Genomic DNA, 21,669 nt, shown 5'->3' with positions numbered 1-21,669 from the left:
CCCACAGGGTTGCTCATGGCACTGTTCAAATCATTCTCCTAATGAGAATGTAGGCTATTAGGACAAAAATACCAATGACAATCTATTCATTCTATAGAAAACGAGAAGAAAACAATGACCATAAATAGGCTCAGTGTCATCAAGCCTATTGTCAGTTTCATTCATGGAAATATTATTTTTCCTTTAGAAAAAGAGTAGGACCGGATGACTTCTGGACTTCTCAAATGTGGAACAGGCAGTCATAAAATAGATTTAGCACTTGCTTCGAAATACACTTCACATAATAGAAATACATTCAAAAATACTCCCACAAAGATGACCACAGCAGTGGAAGTTAGAATTTGATTCTCCCAAGGATGTTTACCTTCTAAACCATGCTATACATGTTCTTTAAGAATAAAATATGATCCCATGATGGGAAATAGTCTTACCTAGTATCACTTTTTCTTTAAGATTATTGAAAACCTCTCAGAGATGATGTTTCCATGAGATAAAAACAGCAAATTTTAATGGCAACTAGAGCTGGAGTAAGGAAAATCAAGTTCAAATCTTTCTTTAGACATTTACTGTAAGATTTTGGGCAAGCCACTGTTTGCTACTTTTCCTCATCCATAAAATAGGGCATCCATTTCCTAAAGTTCTTGTAAGAATAAATGATATAGTATTTGTAAGGCACTTCACAAATCTTAATATTCTGTATGAATGATAGTAATTATTACATTAGTAACAACAAAAGAAAATGTTGAAAGCTCCAAAAGACCTTCTAGAGTAAGACTGAATATCTGTGAGCTCTCTCATAAGATACTAGGCAAGAATACTAACAGAAAAACTAGTAATCAGAGAGGAAATGCTTCTTGATCTCTGAAATTGAGTCAAGGTTGCCAACTTTAGTGGGAGGACCTCTGAGCAGACACTTTTATACATTGTTGGTGGAGCTGTGAACTGGTCCAGCTCTTCCAGAAAATGTTTTAGAATTATGCAATAAGAGACACTAAATTATTCAGAACTTTTGACTCAGAGATTTAGGGTAGACCAGACACAAACTGTAAGACCAATGATAGAAAGAAAGAAACTATTTGTAACAAGCTATTTATAGGGACACATTTTATGTAGCAACAATTTTAGAAACAGTGGGCACTGCTACAATTGAGCAATGGCTGAACAAATTGTGACATATAAATGAAATGAATTATTATGAACTGTAAGAAACAATCAGAATGAAAAATTAAGAACATGGAAAATCTTATATAAACTGAAATGAAATGAAATATGAAGAAGCAAGAAAGCAGCATACACAATTACTGTAATAATGGGAATGAAAATAACACCGAGACAGTTAAACTCAGATTAATTGCCTTGAATAACCTTGGTTTCAGAGAACAGTTAATGCAACCTATATCTCTCCTCTTTCTAGAGTGAGGTTAGGGACTATTTGCACAAAATGTAGTGCCCACTATCAGACCTGATTTGTTGATGGTATTACTTGACCATTTCCCTTTGTTACAAGACAGGGTGTAATGGAGGGTGAAGTCTATCAGGGATTATATCTTTAAGTGTTTAAAAATATATGTTGATGGCTAATACGAAACTATATTTAAAATTATTGTATATATCTATCTATCTATCTATCTATCTATCTATATATATATATATATATATATATATATATAAAACCTATATTAGATTGCTTGCTGTCTTGGGGTGGGGGAGAGAGGTAAAGGAGGGAGGGAAAAAATTAGAACTCAAAATCCTTACCAAAACATGAATTTTGAAAGTTACCTTTACTTCATGTAATTGGAAATTTTTCTATTAAATGAAAAAATATATAAAATTTAAAAAGGAAACACCTTTAAAAATCAGAAAATATTTTAACAGATTATTAACACAAAAGGATAGTCATTATTTTCATGGATGTTAATTGTGAAAAGAATCTTTTGAGCAGGCTGACTTCAGAGAAAACTGGAAAAAGTTACATGAATTTGATGCTAAGCAAAGAAAGCAGAACCAAAAAACCCCCCAAAAAAACCACTATACATAGTAACAACAAGATTATGAGATGATCAGCTATGATGGACTTATTACTTCTCAACAATAAAGTGATTCAAGGCAATTCCAAGACCTGGAGTAGAAAATATCATCTTGTCCAGAGAAAAAAAATATAGACTGAATGTTGATTGAGGAATATTATTTTCACCTGTTTTGTCTGTTTGTTTTCTTTCTGGTGTTTCCCTCCTTTTGTATGATTTTTCCTTGTACAACATGACAAACATAGAAATAAGTTTAAAAGAATTAAACATGTTTAACCCATGTCACATCGCTTTCTATCTTGGGGAGAGGGGAGATAAGGGAGAAAAATTTGGAACGCAAAGTCTTACTAAAGTAAATGTTGAAAACTATCTTAACATGTATTTGGAAAAATAAAATACTATCAAAAAAAGAAAAGAATCATTGTCAATACATCCATTTTTTTCATATACATATACATTAAGCCACAATATCATTAACAGCTTTGTATTTTTCAGATACCAATATAAGATGACATTGTTCCATCATTAAAACATCTGATCCACTGACACAAAGATATTTAAAAAGACACAGACATTATGTATTATGAAACTCATATATGGTCCCCATATGCCAGTCTGTAGGGGTGGGTGTCTCCGTGCATATTGTCATTTATTGGTTAATGGCCTGAGCAGTTAAAGCAATATATAAAAAGTTATTTCACATACCTTGAAGCAGCAAAGGGCATCTCTCATAGACAGCTGTTTCATTCAGGCATATTTCTATCCTTGTTTTTGCAGCTCTCAACTAATGCACTGTAAAAAAAGAATATTATATTACTTTTCAGGAAGTACCTGTCAGGACGAGGAAGAAATCCAATAATTTAGCTTTGGGACATTTAGAAATGTAAATAAAAATGTGATATGTTTCTACAGCCTCAGGCATTGTATTTCTATTACATATGAAGGATTCTCCTAAACTTATGAAATGCTTTATCAGTTTAGAAAACGTCCAACTCTACCCTCCCTTCCCTCCCAAAATAATCCAGCAACCTTGAATTTTGAAAATACTTTTCTAATCACTCAAGGATATCTTCTTTGGATCATCCTCCCATATACCATAGGCATTGTTAAGTTTTTCAGTCTAATCAATTTAATAACTCCCTGAAACCCAAATTTTATTGTTTCCCTTTTGAACACAGTGGATTTTTTCAGTACATAATGAGACTATCAAAATGCTTGCTTATTCATTTGTTTTAATTTTACCTTGAACTCTCCATATTTATTTGATTAGGATTTAGAATAGCTATTTTTCTTATTTTAAGTTTATAAGCCAAGAGGAAGGATTAGTAATGTACTCTTCACCTTCACTATCAATCACTATTTTATTATGTAGCACAACAGAAAAAAAACCAGGGTGGTGAAGGCTTTACAGATTGTGAAATTTGAGCACTGATTGAAGGGATTGAAATATATAGTCTGAAGCAGGTATGGACACTTGGAGTATGATTGTTGTTTGTCCTTTGTTCTAGAAGAGGACAAATGACATCAGGGAGGAGATGCTATGATATGCAAGTGAGTTAGATTTAAATGAGAGAGAGCTGTGTAAACTACCAGCCTCACTTTTTCTTTTAGAGCCAACTGGGTCCAGTGGTCAGATACTGATCAGGAGGACTAGAGATGGCCCAAGATGCATAGGAAGATCTTAATCTTTTTTAAGCTAAAGTCTTTAACAGTTCTCAGTTTGACTGAGGCAACATCTATTCAGTGATTAAGGCTAGATAAGAACTGAAGAAAAGAATGAGTTCTTTTACCTAGTCAAAAAAAAAAAATCTAATCTGGAATGGGAAGACCCTCAGGGTTTGTAATCAAAACAGAAATAATTACTATTTATATCTGCTGGGAGTCAACCAGGGCCCAAACAATGACCAATTGGCACTTGGCTTGGGACCAATTGTTGGCCAATGAGAGTGTCAGAGTGATTTGGGTAGAGGATAAGAAAAAGCAGATATCTTCAAGTATCTGAAGGGACTATGATAAGGAAGAGGGATTAGACTGGTTCAGTTTAGTTCTATATTGTACAGCTAAGAGGAAGGGATAGAAATTTTAAGGAGCAGATGCAGGCTGGAGATAAAAGCTTCCTAATTTAGAAATTTGCCAAAGGAGAACAGAGTTTACACTCTGGAAATTATTATTTCCTGTCATCCTACTAGACTTTCCTAACCTTGAATTTGTTGTCTATCGTCCTCAATGACATTTAATATTTTAGATTTATAATACATTTATTTTAGAATACAAATACAATAATGTAAGTTTATAATAGACTTATAATATCATCATGTAATATATTATAATGCAATAACTTAATAATAATACACATAACAAACATTCCTAATGTGGCCTGTGGTCACATTAGGTTTCAAGAATGAGGTTTGAACAAGATCTCCTTGAACCCAAGTTGAACAGTTTATCTAATATCGTTACCATTTTTCTTCTCTGTGGTGGTCCTATTGCTTAAAAAAGATAGGAATGTGGTGAAGGCACAAGTTAAAGTCATAAAACTAATATGTCTGTCCTCATTAAATAGAATACCAAAGAGTCAATTTTCTCTAAATTATTCTGGGACAAGGAAGGAATTGGGCAAAGTCTGGAGATGGGAGCCTGGCACTCATTTAAACTGAGCTTCTGACTTAGCCCTGAGTCTCAGACACCAGTTAGTTAACTGAAAGTTAGAATGAAGGTAGTGCAGCTATCCCAGGGCTGTTATACAATCACTGGAAATTAGAGGGAGAGAAAGAATAAAAAAGGGAATCAATAACAACTGAGAAATCCCAGCTCTAATCCACTGAAAGGAAAATAGCAAGCTAGAAATGAAGAGGCAACACTGAGAGGGGAAGCGTCCTGCTCATTCAAGTTTTAGTGCTAAAATGGGCATGAGGGAATTTATAAGCCATCTGAAGGACTACATTTTAATTTGCAAAACTTCAAATAACATCAAGCAAAAGAAAAATAAAGATGGAAGCCAGGCAGCATACACTGGTTGTCTTAGACTCTGACTCCTGCCTCTTCCATTGGAATAGTAGATGGACTTATTGGTGCATTGCCATGAAAAACCACCTGTGGCTAGCAAGGAAGGAACAATGAAAATGTAAGCTTACACTAGTTCTTTGCTCACTGGAAGTCAAATGGAAAACTCTCAGGTTCTGCCAAAAATCACATTTGAATGATAAAATAAAAGTCTATTCTTCTAAAATAGAAACATAAATAGAAGGAAAAAATTGGCAGAGTAATTAGCTCCCTTTGGGAAGAACAGAAAAGATATAATAATAATAATAGTATTTATAACAATTAATATGTATGTAGAGCTTTAACACTTGTAAATGAGATTTTATATATTTGCATATATATGTAAATATTTGCATATATAGACACACATATATAAACTGTGTGTATATACATATATTTGTAAATATGCATATGTACATGTATATATATATATATATATATGCACTATATAGGGAACTGCGAGGATCACATGAAAAAATATATATTATTTATTATATTAAACATTCTTATTTGATATATAATTTTACATATATGTATATTATACATATATATTCTCATTTGATCCTCACAACAACTCTAGGGAAGTAGTTGTTATTATTTTCATTTTAGAGATAAGAAAACTGAGCCTGAGAAATGGAGGTGACTTGATCAGGTTCACACAGGTGGAAAGTGCCTGCAGGAGCATTTGACCTTCTGGAATCTAAAGCCAGCACTCTCCTCTATCATTTGTTGTCTTGAGGGTAAAACTCTGTCTATTTGGATTTCAGGAAAGGAGGAAGAGATCAGAGTATGGGAAGGAATGGTGTATACCGAACAATGTAAATATATTATAATATTCTTGGAATCATGTCTTCAGAGCAGGAAGAGGCTTTAGAAATCATTTAGAAATGTAAAAAATCAAACTCAAATAATGATGTGACTTCTTTAAGGTCCCATAGATTATTATTATTATTATTATTATTATTATTATTATTATTATTTTATTTTATTTTTTTTGCTGAGGCAATTGGGATTAAGTGACTTGGCCAGGGGTTGCACAGCTAGGAAGTGTGAAGTATCTGAGTCCGGATTTGAACTCAGATCCTCCTGACTTCAGGGCCTGACTTCTATCCACTTTGCCACCTAGCTGCCTCAGGTCCTATAGACTATTGATGTCAGGCTTCAAATAGAGGTCCACAGATTCTGAATCTGGTACTTTTCCCACTGTATAACCAAAAGAGGTAAGGAAAAGCAAATCACAGAGGTATTTTTTTTTTTCCTGTACTGAGATTACTTTGTAAACATTAACTAATTAATTCCAACAATACCCCTGGGATGCGAATAGGTATTTTCTCTCTGTGTTTTACAGATGAGAAAATTAGAATAATGATTATGTTCACTTATAAAACTCTTTTTCCTAGAGGACTTCAGGGTGCTTTACTCTTTTAAAATGACTAACCCCACATGAATCAGTGTAATGCATCTGGGAAGTGAGAAAAGCTACAGTTACTGACATAATGGACGTTTAAAAGTAAAATAAATGATTCTTCTTTCACTTACTTCTAAAATCTCACAAACCCCAGAAAATCCATGCTTATTTATTCTCAGTCTTTATCAATGTCATATTGTGTCAGGCAGTAATAACAATGAGAGAATGTGTGAACATTTTTTAAAAGCTGGAGACCTTGGAAGTTAATTGTTATCCTGGAATATTAAAAATAAAAGTAAGCAAGATTCTAAGCACAGAGAGATGAGAAGATTTGCTTCAATTATTCATTGAATCTATAATCTCACTGATATCACTGAGATTTTGGCACCAAGAGAGCTAAAACCATTCACACCATTCTTATGTGGTTTCTTTCTAAATTCTCCATAGGGGAAACTACCCAGTATGCTGCAGGACCTTCTCAGGAGCTTTTAATACTTTATACTTCCCAGTGCAGTATGGAGATTGTCCTCTTATCCTTAAGCTTTCCTATATGAGTATAAAATCTCATTTCCTAATCACACGTGTGAATGTGATAATCAAAATAACAACTAGCATTTACAAGGATAATGATGATAATAGCTAGTATTCATATGGTCCTTTTCACAGATTATTTCATTAGATTCTCATAACTTAGTGAGGTAAGTGCTACCATTATCCCATTTTTCCAGATGGGGAAACTGAGGCTGAGAGAGAGAAACTGATTATATGCCTAAGGCCATACAATAGAAAGAATTTGAGGCAGGATTGGATGCAGATATTTTGATTCCAAGTCTAGTGTTTTATCCACTTTACCACTTAGCTGCTGATTTGTGTAGACCTTTACGATTCACAGTGCTTGACAACTAGGTTAGCTTAAAAGTATACTAAGACTTTGAATACTCTTTTCTATGCTATTTCCGATGTGTGCCTCATCTATCATTGGCCATATGCTTCACAATTGTTCTTATCTGACATGCATCATTTTATTGCTCTCTGAATAACAAGACTGAACACTGGAGAGATGCCTTTTGCTCAGTCGTTGCAATATTTGATTGTTCATTTCATTATCCCACAGGGTGTTCAACTCTCACTGATGGCTATTGCTATAAGGGTTGCTAAATTGTTAGAAATCAGGACATTCCCTGACTTGCAGCAATGTGGCACCTCTGTGAGATTCACAATATTAATAAGGTGGATTTTGATGGAAAGCACCCTTTGACATTGCTAAAAACTGGTACGTATATTTCCAAAAGCTATGCATATGGCCACAGGATCTTCAATGTAGAATATCTAAAACATAACTCATCATAAAATGCATAAGGAAAAGAATAAAGACAGGATAGACCCTTGATGTCATTGCTATATGGAACTATTGGTTCTTCTACTATGAAGAGCAGCACTTTCCTGGAAATTAAAGCTCTAGGGAGTTACTTAGAACACTGAGAAGCTAAGTGCTTTGTCCAGGGTGACATATCCATGGAATGCCAGAGAAACTGAGGCAAGATAGAGATTAGAGAGTTTTTAATATTTTATTAATTGGAGAGTTTAATTGACTGGACAGGACTCTCGTCTCAAAGTATCCAGTGACTAATGGGAGAATGTCAAATCCTTTTATAGCTTTCAAACAAAGAAAAGAACAAGAGCGGGAAAAGTTCTTACAGAACCTTTTGGTTCTGTCAGGATGGGGAGAGCAATAAAATCTTATTTGAAAAGCCAGAGTCAGGATGTTTGAAGAAACAGAAGTAAGGATGTCAATCGAAGTATCCTGGATGATCTTATCTCTTGGAATATCTTAGAGGGACAGTGTTACAAATTCTTTGAAGGCAGAAGGAGCTAGAAGCCAGGATGTCTGATCTGCTCCTCATCTCCCATTGAGAATTTATAACCTTAGAGCAAATGGTCCTCAGTCTTAATGAACCAGAGGGGGTTTACAACTTAAGGGGACTGAGGCAGAACAGTTAAGGAAACTGAGATAGGACAATTCAGGGAAACTCAGTCAGGACAATACGGGAAACTAGTGCAGGGAAACTGAAGTAGAATAGCTCAAGGAGATTATGGCATAACATTCAGAGGCAGGACCAGAATAGAGACCTTTATAGAGATAAAGAGCTCTCTATCCTCATAGCTTTATTGCCTTTTCTAGACAAAGATATACAGTTGTACATATAGGTATCCATATATAAAGACACAAGTAGAACAGGTACCAATCTGTATTTAGAGAAGGAACTTATTCACATGAAGCTTCGTATAAATATCTGGGCCTTGAGTATCTTACATTCTGGCTCTTATGCATAGCTGTACATATATATATATATATATATATATATATATATATATATATATATATACACTATCTTCTCTGAGAGACCATAATCTCTTTCATGGAAGAAAATCTCATTTTTATCTTTGATTCTCAGCACCTAGAACAATGCTTGAAGTAGATTTGACATTTATTAAGAACTTGTGGACTGACTCACTGGATCACAGATGTTGAGCTGGAAGGGCCTTTAGGGGCCATACAGGCCAATCTTATCCTCCTCCTGTTTGATTCTGGGCTTGTTTCCCTGAAGTTTATGATATTCAACTACATGTCCTCATTTGTATAACAGATATTTTTCTTCTACTTTGTTCTCCTTACTTCACAGGGTTGTTTTGAAGATCAACAGATAATCTGTGTAAAGCATTTTGCAAACTTTTAAGCACTGTGCAAATGTTAACTATTATTAGACCAATCACTTTTGAGTTGTCATGGAACTTAATACAGAACCTCTGTGATATGAAGATATATCTATGATTCTATTACTTTCTACAGATCTATCTGTCTATTTATCTACCTGTGTAATCCAACAATACTTTCTCAATCTGTTTGACCTAATTACATCTTCTTATACATACACATATACTGGGGTCATATCCTCCATGCCAGAGAACCATTTTACAGACCATGCCATTGTATGAAGACCAAAAAAATATGGAGATGGGCTCTCCTTCAGAAATTCTTTTCTCTGGCAAATATTATTCTTCCTTTTATTATTTCAAATGTGATCCTTTTTTTTTTTCTCCTCTTGTGCAATTCATCATTAGAAATATACCGCTTCCTACTCACACTCACATATTTACACTGCCTTTGTCACATGCAAGTTTATTTCTTTGGAAATTGTAGTTTCCCATGTCTTGGAGACATATGGAATCACAATATTAAAAAGAAGACTCTTTGATTCAATTTTAAAATGTCTTCTGCTTTCCTTTCTAGCAAGAATGTCCACACTAAGATGGCAACCTTTAGCCCTTTGATCCATTTGGCAAAGATCTCACATAAAAAAGGATCAGAAGCCAAATTAGATCACCTATGAATTATAGCATTATTAGCAACTTTGGTAACTTTTTCTGCCTTTCAACTATTGTCCACAAGTAAGTGGAATGGGGTGACATAACTCCAGGAACTTTTTATTTTGATTAAAACCTATGGATATTGAATCCAACCCTCATTGATGTTGTCAACACTAGTGATGAACTTCTGTTTTTGCTCTACCAGTTCTTGGACAAACAGACATACTCTGCCAACAGATCCATACTCAAAGCCCTTCTACCTCTGTAGGCAATTCAGAAGAATATGCTCCATTGGCATAGACTTCAGGACCTCTTTGTCACCTTCACTCCAAACTGAGGAATCAGAGTAAGATGTAAGTAGGAAATGTAGTTTAAGGGCTAATAGTATGTGAATTGGAAAATGTGCTCCATTAGCAGGAGAACCATCTTTAGTTTTACTAGAGCAAGAGTGATTAAGCAAATAAAATCCCGGCCTTCAAAACTGACTCAGTATTACTGTTCATTGTTTAGCTAATATTTGGTGAGCCAGACTATTTGTTCCTTCTTCCTTTAGGGCAACACCCAGGAGTGACAATGAAAGGAAGGATTACACCACCCAGAAACAATTAATATTCACTTTTAGATGCCATCTCTTAGGAAGGAAATTGAAAAGCTGCAGAGTATTTAGGAAGGGCAAATCTCCAAGGATTGTTTTAAGTAATGGAGTCTATTATAAAAGAACAAAAGTCAAAGGAAGATGACATGGTGACCAAAATGGTGGAATGTTTGCTTTTTGAATCTTAAAAAAACAAAAACAAAAAATTACCAAACAACAACAATAACAACAACAACAACAACAACAACAACAACAACAACAAAAACAACAACTCTTCAATACTGGGAAATATATGCAAAATTGACAGTTACTAAAGCTGAATTCTTGAAATAAGAATTCAGAAACACTATATAAGATAAATTGCTCATGAAATAACATCAAGGAACTTATATACTTCAAGTTCACACACACTATCCTTACTATCAGCCTCAAAGTCAGTTTAATTCTCTGCAAAGGCTTGTGATTAAGTCTTTAGTTGTGAAGGCTTTGTTTCTTTTCCACATGGTAATAATCATTCTGAATCTCCATAAATCCCACAGGTGGTAAGAGACACTGTTTTTGCACACCCATCTGATACAAAAGGAGTTCAACTATGGGCAGGAAGGGACAGAAGTTATTATAATACAGAGTTAGATAAAGTAGAAAGACTTTCCGTGCCTATGGAAAAGGGGCTAGAATATAATAAGTTCTTTTCTATAGAATTTACTCTGGACAGGAAACCAGTATGGTTTTCATTGCCTCCGAATTGAGGAGGCTGACAGTGCCATTGGGGGTCTATAAAACACTGGTGGAGGGGTCAAAAACTCAGGAGAAAAGCCAGGGACAAGCTATTAGAAAAACAAGAAAAAAAAAAAGAAAAACAAAAATGTGAGAGAAAAAGGGTTGGATTAAGCCTAGGTTTAAAATAGATAAACCAATTCAGAGAATCAAAAAGTCAAAAAGAACACATACTGTGTTAGGCTAACCAAATAGATCAGGAGAAATTATTGAAGTCATAGAAAAAGCCTAATGGAGGATGTAGATTGAAGTTAAAGAGACATAGGTCAGAAACTTGGGGTGCATTTAAAGAGTGGGAAGAAGTGAGGTTAGCCAAGGAGAGAAAAAGGATAGATAGAAGAAAGCATTTTCAGGAAGTAGAGGGGTTAAAATGTATGAAGAGAGAAAGAGTTCACTGTTTCAAATGCAACAAAGAATAAAAAAGGAGAAAAACCAGACTATTACATTTGTTGTTTTAGAGTCAGGGAGAGTTACAATTTGGTACAGAAATGTACATAGTAGGCACTCAATAAATGTTGTTATTTAATGAACAGATGTAGTAAGAACCCTCACTAACTATGGGATCTTGGAAAAGTCACAATCTCTTTTTTGCCTTAATCCACTGAAGAAGGAAATGGCAAGAAACTCAAGCATCCTTGCCAAGAAAATTTCATGGACATTATGGTCCATGAAATCATGAAGAATTAGAGGCAACTGAATAACTGAAAAACAATAACATGGAAACAGGAACAAAGGCCAGACTATAAGGTGTTTAAAGAGTAAGTGAGAGGGGAGGAATTAGTAGTAACAAACTGAACGGATTCTTTCTAGGAGTCTGGCAGCATTAAGAAAAAGTTGGCTAGGATGGTACACGCCTAATCTTAGAAGTCGGGTTTTATAGGAAAATTAAGTATAGGTTTAAGCTAAAGAGTGATGGGAAAGCCTCTCACAGAAGCCAAATTATTCAAAATGGGAGAGCATGGAACACCTATTCTTTGTCCAGAGATGTGGGCGGCCTCATTTGCTTCACTTTCTTGTCATGTTTCATGAAATACATATGCATATTAATAAATCAATATATATATATATTTGTATGTCTATCCAATTCTAATTCTATTATCTATCTCCTTTTCTATATAAATTCTCTGGGTCTGTCTCTTCTCTGCCTGTCTGTCTCTGTCTATCTCTATCTCCCTCCCTTTTACTCTCCCTCTATGCTTCTATCTCTCTCTTTCTTTGTCTTTCTCTTTCCCTATCTTTGTCATTCACTTTCAATGTCATTGTCTCTCTCTTTCACTGTCTCTGATTCTGTCTCTGTCTCTGATTCTGTCTCTCTCTCTCTGTGTCTCTATTTCTCCCTCTTCCTCTCCCTGTCTCTGTTTCTCTCTCCCTCCCTCCTTCTCCTCCCTTCCCCTGTCTCTGTCTCTATCATTCCCTCTCCACTTCCTTTCTTCTCTGCCTCCCTTTCTCCCTATCCCTCTTCTCCTCTACTTCCTTTTCCCTTACCTTCCCTCATATCTATCTACTTCCCCTTCTCCTTCCCCATCCCACTATGCTGTCTTCTCCACATTAATCACAGACACATTACATTCAAATTTTACTTCTGACACTCACAAGTTATGTGACCCTAATGAAGTCACTTAATTTCCTTCATTTTTTTTAGTAATAGCTTTTTATTTTCAAAATATAGGCAAAAATAGTTCTCAACATTCACCCTTGCAAAACCTTGTGTTCCAAATTTTTTCTTCCTCTCTGCCCCCTACTGCAAGTAATCCAATAGATGTTAAACTTGTGCAACTTTTCTATATATACCTCCACAATTATGCTACAGAAGAAAAACCAGCTCAAAAAGGAAAAAAAGATGAGGGAAAAAACCCCAAAATGCAGGCAAACAACAACAAAAACGTGAAAATCCTATGTTGTGATCCACATTCAGTCCCCACTTCCTCTCTCTGGATGCAGATGGCTCTCTCCATCACACACACACACACACACACACACACACACACACACACACACACACAATGCAAGCAAACAACAACAAAAAGAGTGAAAATCCTATGTTGTGATCCACATTCAGTCCCCACTTCCTCTCTCTGGATGCAGATGGCTCTCTCCATCACACACACACACACACACACACACACACACACACACACACACACACACAATGCAAGCAAACAACAACAAAAAGAGTGAAAATCCTATGTTGTGATCCACATTCAGTCCCCACTTCCTCTCTCTGGATGCAGATGGCTCTCTCCATCACACACACACACACACACACACACACACACACACACACACACACACACACACAATGCAAGCAAACAACAACAAAAAGAGTGAAAATCCTATGTTGTGATCTACATTTAGTCCCCACTTCCTCTCTCTGGATGCAGATGGCTCTCTCCATTACAAAAAAAAAAAAGAGAGAGAGAGAGAGAGAGAGAGAGAGAGAGAGAGAGAGAGAGAGAGAGAGAGAGAGAGAGAGAGAGAAAGAGAGAGAGAGACAGAGAGAGAGAGAGAGAGAGAGAGAGGGAGAAAAAAATGCAAACAAACAACAACAAAAAGAATGAAAATTTTATATTGTGATCCACATTCAGTCTCCACTTCCTCTCTCGGGACGCAGATGGCTCTCTCCATTACAGGTCTATCTGAATTCGCCTGAATTATCTCATTGCTGAAAAGAGCCACATCCAGCAGAATTAATCATCGTATAATCTTGTTGCTGAAGTCACTCGATTTCTAAAGCGCTACAGTGAACTTTCCCTAAAATCTTCCTCCTCAAGTCAGAGGTGATCTAGCTCTATGCTGGTAGGTAGAGGATGCATGTTAGACTTTCCCTGCAAAATAATTCACTGATCCTTTATGGATGCACTTACAAGTCCTTTACAGTTATCTGTTCATTATATCATGTCATATGTTGTCCATTCAAAGCATAGATTTTTTTTCTTAAAAAACAGTAATGGGATAGTTAGGTGGTGCATTGGCTGGAGCACTAGTCCTGAAATCAAGAAAATCTGAGTTCAAATGGCCTCAGACACTTGACACTTGCTAGTTGTACGACCCTGGGCAAATCATAAAATCCCAACACACACACACACACACACACACACACACACACAGTAAGCAAGAAACAGTTCCATGTGCTCCTCCACAATAGGCAACAATTTAGCATCACTGAACACTGTGGTTTTCATTTCTAAAAAGGGTCTTTATTTCTGTTCCATTTCTGTCTCTGTCTTCAGACTATTTGAAATGATTTTTTTTTTTTTAACAGACTTCCTTCCAAGAATATCCTTGATTGAAATATAGTCCTGTTCTCAGTCGGGGGCATGTGTTTTATTCTCCAGATTATCTGTTTGCTACTTAAACCCTACTTTTGATATAGTATATTAACAGCTTGAAAAAAAGGAAACGTATCTCAACAGTGGACAGAGAACATAGTCACCAGCAGACAGAAACAATGGTGGTCTATATCTACACTTCCCTACGTGGAGCAAATGTTGGGATGGAACTAAAGTTTTAATGACCCTAGAAAGACACCCCAGTGCCCCTCCTCACCTCAAAGGAGTGAACTGACATGAAGGAAAAAGACTTGACACATTCTTTTTCACTGTTATTGGTGGGAGAGAGAGAGTAGAATTTCTGGCCACTGCAAACAACTCTACTACCTTACTGGCCTCCATCAACCAACCAAGAAGCATTTAGTTTACACTTTCTACATATCAGGGATTTGCAACACAAAGTTAAAAAAAAAAGTAATCCTGCCCTCAAGGAGTTTCCAATTTAACCAGAGGATTTAACATATGACTCAAGGTGCATACAAAATATAAAAAAAATAGAGGCAAGGTAATTTATGGAGGAGGAACTAAAAGGTGTGTAGGGAGGGATCAGAAGAAGGTTAATATATAATATTATACTAAGGGGATTCTGAGGAAGTAGTACATTTTAAGTATGGAGTCTAGCTAATGCAAAGGCCAGTAAAGGAGACAGAGTGATCAAGGCCAGATTGTTTGGACTAAAGCTTGCATAGAATAGAGTCACGTGAAATGAGGCTTTTATAGCAGGTCAGTTCCAGACTGTGAGGAAATTCAAATGCCAATAGAGAAGCTCAGATTTTAATGGAACTGACTGGATGAAGTATTTCTCAGTATTGTCCCATGATCCCTGTTCCCAGAACTTTGGGACCTTGAGAGGGCATTTGTTGCAAGAAATGATGTGACCTGTGGGAGGCAGCCAGCGTTGGTGACTATTGGTCAAGGATGGTTACGTCCTTTTAGTCTATCCAATGAGAAGGGTTGAGCCCTTTGCCTTTTAAACCCTGGATAAGCTGGAAGCTGGAACACATGGCAGGAACACAGGATAGCTCCCAGATGTCTGTCTGGGCCTTCTCTGCAGGGATTAAATAAATGTTTTCTCTTTGCACCTGATGATGTCTCTGATTAGTTAACTGGATTGGGAAGGGGGTCTTGCACTCAACCCATCCCACACAATTTGATCTTGAAAGGGGGGTAACTGGGAGTTCTTGGAGTTGATTGATTGACTTAGAGGCTGACACATGCAGCTTCAGAAAAATTAGGTTCATATCTGGGTAAAGAGTAGAAAGCCTGGCTTGGAGAATGGAGAGCCTTGAGATAAGGACCAGTTAGGAAGCTACTGTTGGCCATGCAAGTGAAGAGAGGGGAAACAATTCCCATCAAGTACACTATATCTTGGCTGTCATATAAGGCTTCACAATCTGACCTCTACCTAGACACCATATTACCTTGCACCATGACTCACTCCAGCCATTCCTGACTATTCATCCATGTTAGCAGTTCATTTGTTATATAGAACTGAAATGAACCATGTAGAATTTTTCCTTCTCCAGCTTTCTTTTGCCTTTTTTCTACCTGATCTAGCTCTCTAAGCTGGCAAAAAGGCCAAATTATAGGGAAGAAGAAAAGACAAAACAATATAGAACATGGCAAAAAGAACTCTGGAGTCAGAGGAGCTGGATTCAAATTCTACTTCTAGCATCCCTATGACTAAGTAAGACATCTAATCTCCCTATGTCTGTTTCTTCATTACTGAAATGAAAGCATTGAACTAGATGATTTTTAAGGTATCTGTCTTATAATTTTGGTGAGGTAAAGTGGGAATCTGCACCTGTGATGTTACTTGTGTGAAACTCTATGTGGAAATCATCTCCACTAATGAAAATGGGTTCATAGAGGGATTAAGTAATTTGCCCAGCGTCACAAAGGTATTTTGAAAAGCAGATTTCTTGACTCTAAAGCTAATACTTTTTGCAATACAATGTTGCCCCTCAGGATCTCTTAGAACTTGGAAAGTTCATAATTCTTTCTGAAGGAAAGTATAGGGGCCTTTTACCACCCAGTTCAGAAACACAAACAAAAATATGTGCATATATGCTACACTAAAGATATGACACTTATCGATGCTACCATTTATGTTATATATTAAAAATATCCTCACATTTCAGTATACCCACCAAAGAAAGCACTGACTTTCCATCCCTCTCCTCTGTGGACCTCCATCTCTCTTCCATATTTACCCCCTGGCAGTTTCTCCTTTGAGGAACCTTTATAGGAAATTTTCCATTAAAATCCAGAAGAGTCAATTGTTTGTAACTTGCTCTTTCTCTATAACTTACACTGAACCTGTTAAAATAAGGCCTTATCCCTAAAGAGACTTTCCATTACTTTTCCCCTCAAGCTATGAGATAATTTTTAAAAGTTAGAAATTCAACTGGATTTAATAACTTTGGAGACTTCCCTGGGATCAGAATAGAGAAAATAGGATTTGGGTTACTATTATTGTTACTGTTGTGGTAGGCTTAGACATCCTGCTATATTTCAATGGTATGAAAGTATGTTATACATGACAATTTCTTTCTAAAGTGTTCCAAGGATTTAGCTCATTTTATCCAGTGTTATAGTCTCCTCTACAAGGGTATGGATATTGCTTACTAAGTCTGGAGATGTCTCCTGGCCCAAGCAAACCCCAATGAAGATGTCATAGTCATCTCTCCCTTGAGAACTGTCTGTGTTTATTGGCTTGAGAAAAATTCATGACCAATGAATCAATGACTATGATATATTTTTCTATTGCTGTTAATTGCTAAATTATCTTGAGAAATATTCTAATGTCTGTTGGATCTGTGATCTCATCTATGTGGGCATATTGGTCAACTCCTGGTCAACTTTTGTCCACGTTGTGTATAGGTTCACCACAGGGCTTTCATCCAACTTGCTAGGGACCTTCCTCAGTTTTACTGGATCTAAGAAGCCAAAGGAGATACAAGTTATCCATCTGTGACTACTAATACTAAATATATTCCTGACTCAGCTTCATGTCCACTTGTATACTGACAATTAAATCAACAACAATACCAATCCTGGAAAGTACAGATATTTTAATTGCCCTAAAACTCTATCCTCATGACTTTCCAGGCCAGTAAATCTATCCTTGGCCACCAATCTCATAAAAATCTGGCCTCTCTTTACATTAGAATGTAAGTTCCTTGGCGACAAGGATTATCTTTGTGTACATACAAATACTTGTCTCCTCTCCCCTTTGCACAATGTGAGGCATATAGTAAGTGCTTATTGAGTGATTTTTCATTCATGGATTCATTTGCTTCTCTTTGTTCTCTTGTTTATGACACATTGTAGTTTAACCACATCTAATATTTGTCTTTTCGCAAATGTCATAGAGACATATCCAATTTATTTAGTTTTCTAATTGTTATTTATTATATATTCATATAATATATATTATATATTCATATATTTTCATATATGTTACATATATGGATTATTGATAATTCATATTTTCAAAATTTCCTCTCACTCTCTAGAAAATGGCAGAAGAAGGGAATTAGTCACATTTATACCTGGAACTGAATATACTGAAAACATGCACAATGAAATATTTACGTTACGTGTAAACAATTTTGGAAATGTAATAAGTGGGGTGAAGATCGTTATATGGAATCAAAGGAGTCTCTTTGTTAGAATTACATACATATGTTTACATATATATATATATATATATATATATATATATACCCACATATGTATAAATATATGGATACATAGATGTATGCACACATATGAAAAGACACTAATGAGTCCTGATTTGACTCCCTATCATTTTGCAGAAGGGAAACAGCAACTCAGAGCAATCCTTAGAAAATTTTGCTAGCTTTCCTCTCATAAATTCTGACACAGTGTTAGTGTGAGTCATAGGATGAAGATTGATCAAAAAATAAAAATCAAAAAATCCACCTATATCTTCTATAATATCATGTGCTAAGAGTTTAGATCAACTTTTAGTACATAGCTATAGCTTTCTCTAGGAGTTATGAATATGTATGTTTCTGAGGGCATCTCTCATGGTTAATGGCCCAGATTAGTTTTTAGTTCTCAATAAGGCATGTGGATTTGGAAAGGTTCTAGACACCTGGAAGAAGATGGAGCATATGGTTCGGTTATTCATAAGAAGATGTGAATAAGAAGTTTCTAGGGAAATTTGGGAGGCTCCAAAACTAATGGAGATGCAAACATTTAAATCCTAATTCCTAAGCACTACTAGTTATTATAGGAACAAATAGCAGGTGGGTTTTTGAGAAATCCCAGTCTCCTCAGCATGAAGTTGTGATCTTTGTCCAATTCTTAGCCTCCCTCCTCAGTCTAGTTTTCCCATCTTATGCTTCCTTTGTGAGATGATGGTGCTTTTCTTTTTATAGTTATGATTATTTTAAGCTGTAATATGGAAGATGCAAACTGAAGTCCTGGCTCATATTTCAATTGTTAAATATAAAGTGGAAATATTTGCCTTCTGAGTCTGTCAACTGGCACCATTTACTAAGCTCCCACTCCGTGAGAAGCATTAGACTAGGCAGTCTTGGGGATTTCCTAAAGAAGTAAAAAATGGAGACCTTTCTCTCAAGTTGCTATTAGAGAAGGGACAATAAGCAGAGATTAATATTATCAGTAGCTCTGTAAAGAAGTCAAGTTGATACAATGGGCAGAAGGTCAGCCAGGAAGTCAGAAATATTTGAGTTTAAGACTTTCTTCTGGTACGTACTAGTTATGTTATCATGGGCAAGTCTTCCTACCTATTGGTGCCTGGGCAAATCATTTGGAATTTAAGCTACATCTGTTCCAGTCTGTTACAATCTGTACCAGTGCAGTAAAATGGAAAAATTATTAAGAATCTGGCCTTGGTGTAAAGAAGATCTGAGTTAAAATCCTGCCTCTGAGACATGGTAGTTATGTGATCTTGGGGCAAATCTGAAAGCTTCTCAGCCTCAGTTTCTCACCTTTAAAATGAATGGATTGGCATTCTGAAGAGCAATTTGGAACTATGCTCAAAAGGCTATAAAATTGAACATACCCTTTGACCCAGAAGTGCCATTACTATGTCCGTACCCCAAGGAAATAACAAAGGAAGGAAAAGGACTCACATGTGCATAAATGTTTGTAGCAGCTCTTATTGTGGCAGTAAAGAATTGTAAAATGAGTAGATGCCCATCAATTGGGGAATGATTAATTACATTGTGATATAGGAAGGTAATGAAATAACATTCTATTATCATTGTTCTAAAAAAATGATGAACAAGCTGATTTTAGAAAGACCTGGAAAGATTTACATAAGCCAAACGCTGAGAAAAACAAGAACCAGGAATACATTGCAAGAATGTGTTATGATCACTTATGAAAGACTTGGTTCTTCCCAGTGATTCAGTGATCCAAAACAATCCCAATAGACTTTGGACAGAAAATGCCATCTGAATCCAGAAAAAGAACTAAGGAGACTGACTGTAAATCAACGCATGCTATGTTTACTTCTTTTTTCTGTTCTTTCTCTCTGCCAGGGTTTTCCCCTTTTGCTCTGATTTTTCCTCCCAACATGATTCAGAAAGCAATGTGTATTACAAATAAATTTACTAGAAAAAAAAAAATGAATGGGTTGGACTTGGTGACTTATGATGCTCCTTTGGTTTTGAAATCTAAGATTTCATGAAGGAGTACCTAAAAAACCTGTAGATTCAGATCTTTGCTCCTCATCCAGCCTGAGTGACTTTGTTAAGTTACCAAAAGCCTTTGGCAAGTATACCTGACTTTATGTTATGTATTGCTTCAAAAATGATTATCAAAACATAGTTCATCACAATTGATTTTTTATTACATTTATCAAAGAACCTTAAAAGGTTTTAATATATACATGAGAAATACCTTGGAAGACAGCATTGCAGGCAAGATTTTGCTTTCCTAAATATAAAATTTAAATTAAATACATACACACACACACACATACACACATATATATGGAGAGCTCTGGTCAATAGTATGAGAATAAAGGGGTAGAGAGAGGGAGAATAGGATACTTTCTAATTTATAAGAATGAATTTATAATTTTGTCCCTCTTGATGCCTATCAAATGTAAGGAATTTACTGGGTCACTAATAAATATTTGTTGAAAGAATGCATAGTTTGATTACTTCCTGAGTGTGACCTATCTAGCAAGATTGTAATATCTCACGGTGTGGGACCATGACTGAATTTGATTTTATGCCCCATAGTATCTACTCTACTTTCTCATGCCACAAAGATTTTTTTAATTGAATGAAAAATGAAAAGATTGATTGAAAAGCATTTTTAAATTCTTCTATATATCAGACACTGCTACCATAAGTAAAAATTTTCAGTAAGTTCTGAGAGAAACAAAGAGCTGAGTGATATCCTTATCCTTGTAATCCAATAGGATGGATAAAAAAGATAGTTACTGAGTAATAACATGAATTATCTAAGAAAAGAGCACATAAAATGAGTGGAGCACAGCATTAGAAAATGACTAATTCCATAAGGAATTAATAAGTTAATCTTTGCAAAAATGTTCTCAGGCACCTGGGTCAGAGGTCCTGAGTTTTAAATCTTGCACCTCCTATCCTTCCTATCTAATTTTTTGTTATTAGAACTGGGGTCTCTTATTAAACAATCAGAAATTACGTTCTCACTCAGAAGTCTGCTTTTTGCATCAACACTATCAACCACCTTACCCTGTTCAAATCACATTTTCTTAAATTTATTCTTTAAGCAAAACACTAATTAGCTTCTTATTATAGACAATTAAAAAATCTGCACACTAATTAACATCCTCTTGACTCAATTGGAATGTAAGAATATTCGAAAGGAAACCTTCATGAAATCTGGGTGGTAATAAGTTACTATTTTCCCCTAATGCAGGGATAAATCATTCTTGACAAACCCAGAATCCTTATTTTCTCTCAAACTCATTTAGAGAGAGAGACTAATGTAGCCCAACCCTGAGTCATCAAGGATACTGAAGACAAGAGATTGCAGGTGTCAGGATAGCAACAGAAATATGTAATCATCCGACTATTCCTGTACGGTGAGAATCTGGGCCGGGGTTTATTCACCTAGAAATCATGCAAT

General features: G+C 35.8%; 1 protein-coding gene across 3 annotated transcripts in view; it reads right to left on the bottom strand.

The window, feature by feature from the left end:
* The window catches only part of NAALADL2 (N-acetylated alpha-linked acidic dipeptidase like 2), a 1,407,963-nt gene that overhangs the window by 974,237 nt on the left and 412,057 nt on the right, over positions 1 to 21,669 (bottom strand). For 2 of the 3 annotated variants that reach the window (XM_074298220.1, XM_074298221.1), the window contains exon 4: positions 2,733 to 2,819. The gene's annotated coding sequence lies outside the window, so the exon portion shown is untranslated. Of the gene's footprint in view, positions 1 to 2,732; positions 2,942 to 21,669 lie in introns of those variants that run through there. The other variant, XM_074298223.1, reaches the window with a different exon arrangement.

This window comes from Sminthopsis crassicaudata, chromosome 3 (genome assembly GCF_048593235.1).
Source record: "Sminthopsis crassicaudata isolate SCR6 chromosome 3, ASM4859323v1, whole genome shotgun sequence".
Taxonomy (NCBI): domain Eukaryota; kingdom Metazoa; phylum Chordata; class Mammalia; order Dasyuromorphia; family Dasyuridae; genus Sminthopsis; species Sminthopsis crassicaudata.
The sequence above is the reverse complement of the archived record's forward strand: the minus strand, read 5'-3'. Positions and strand labels throughout refer to the sequence as shown.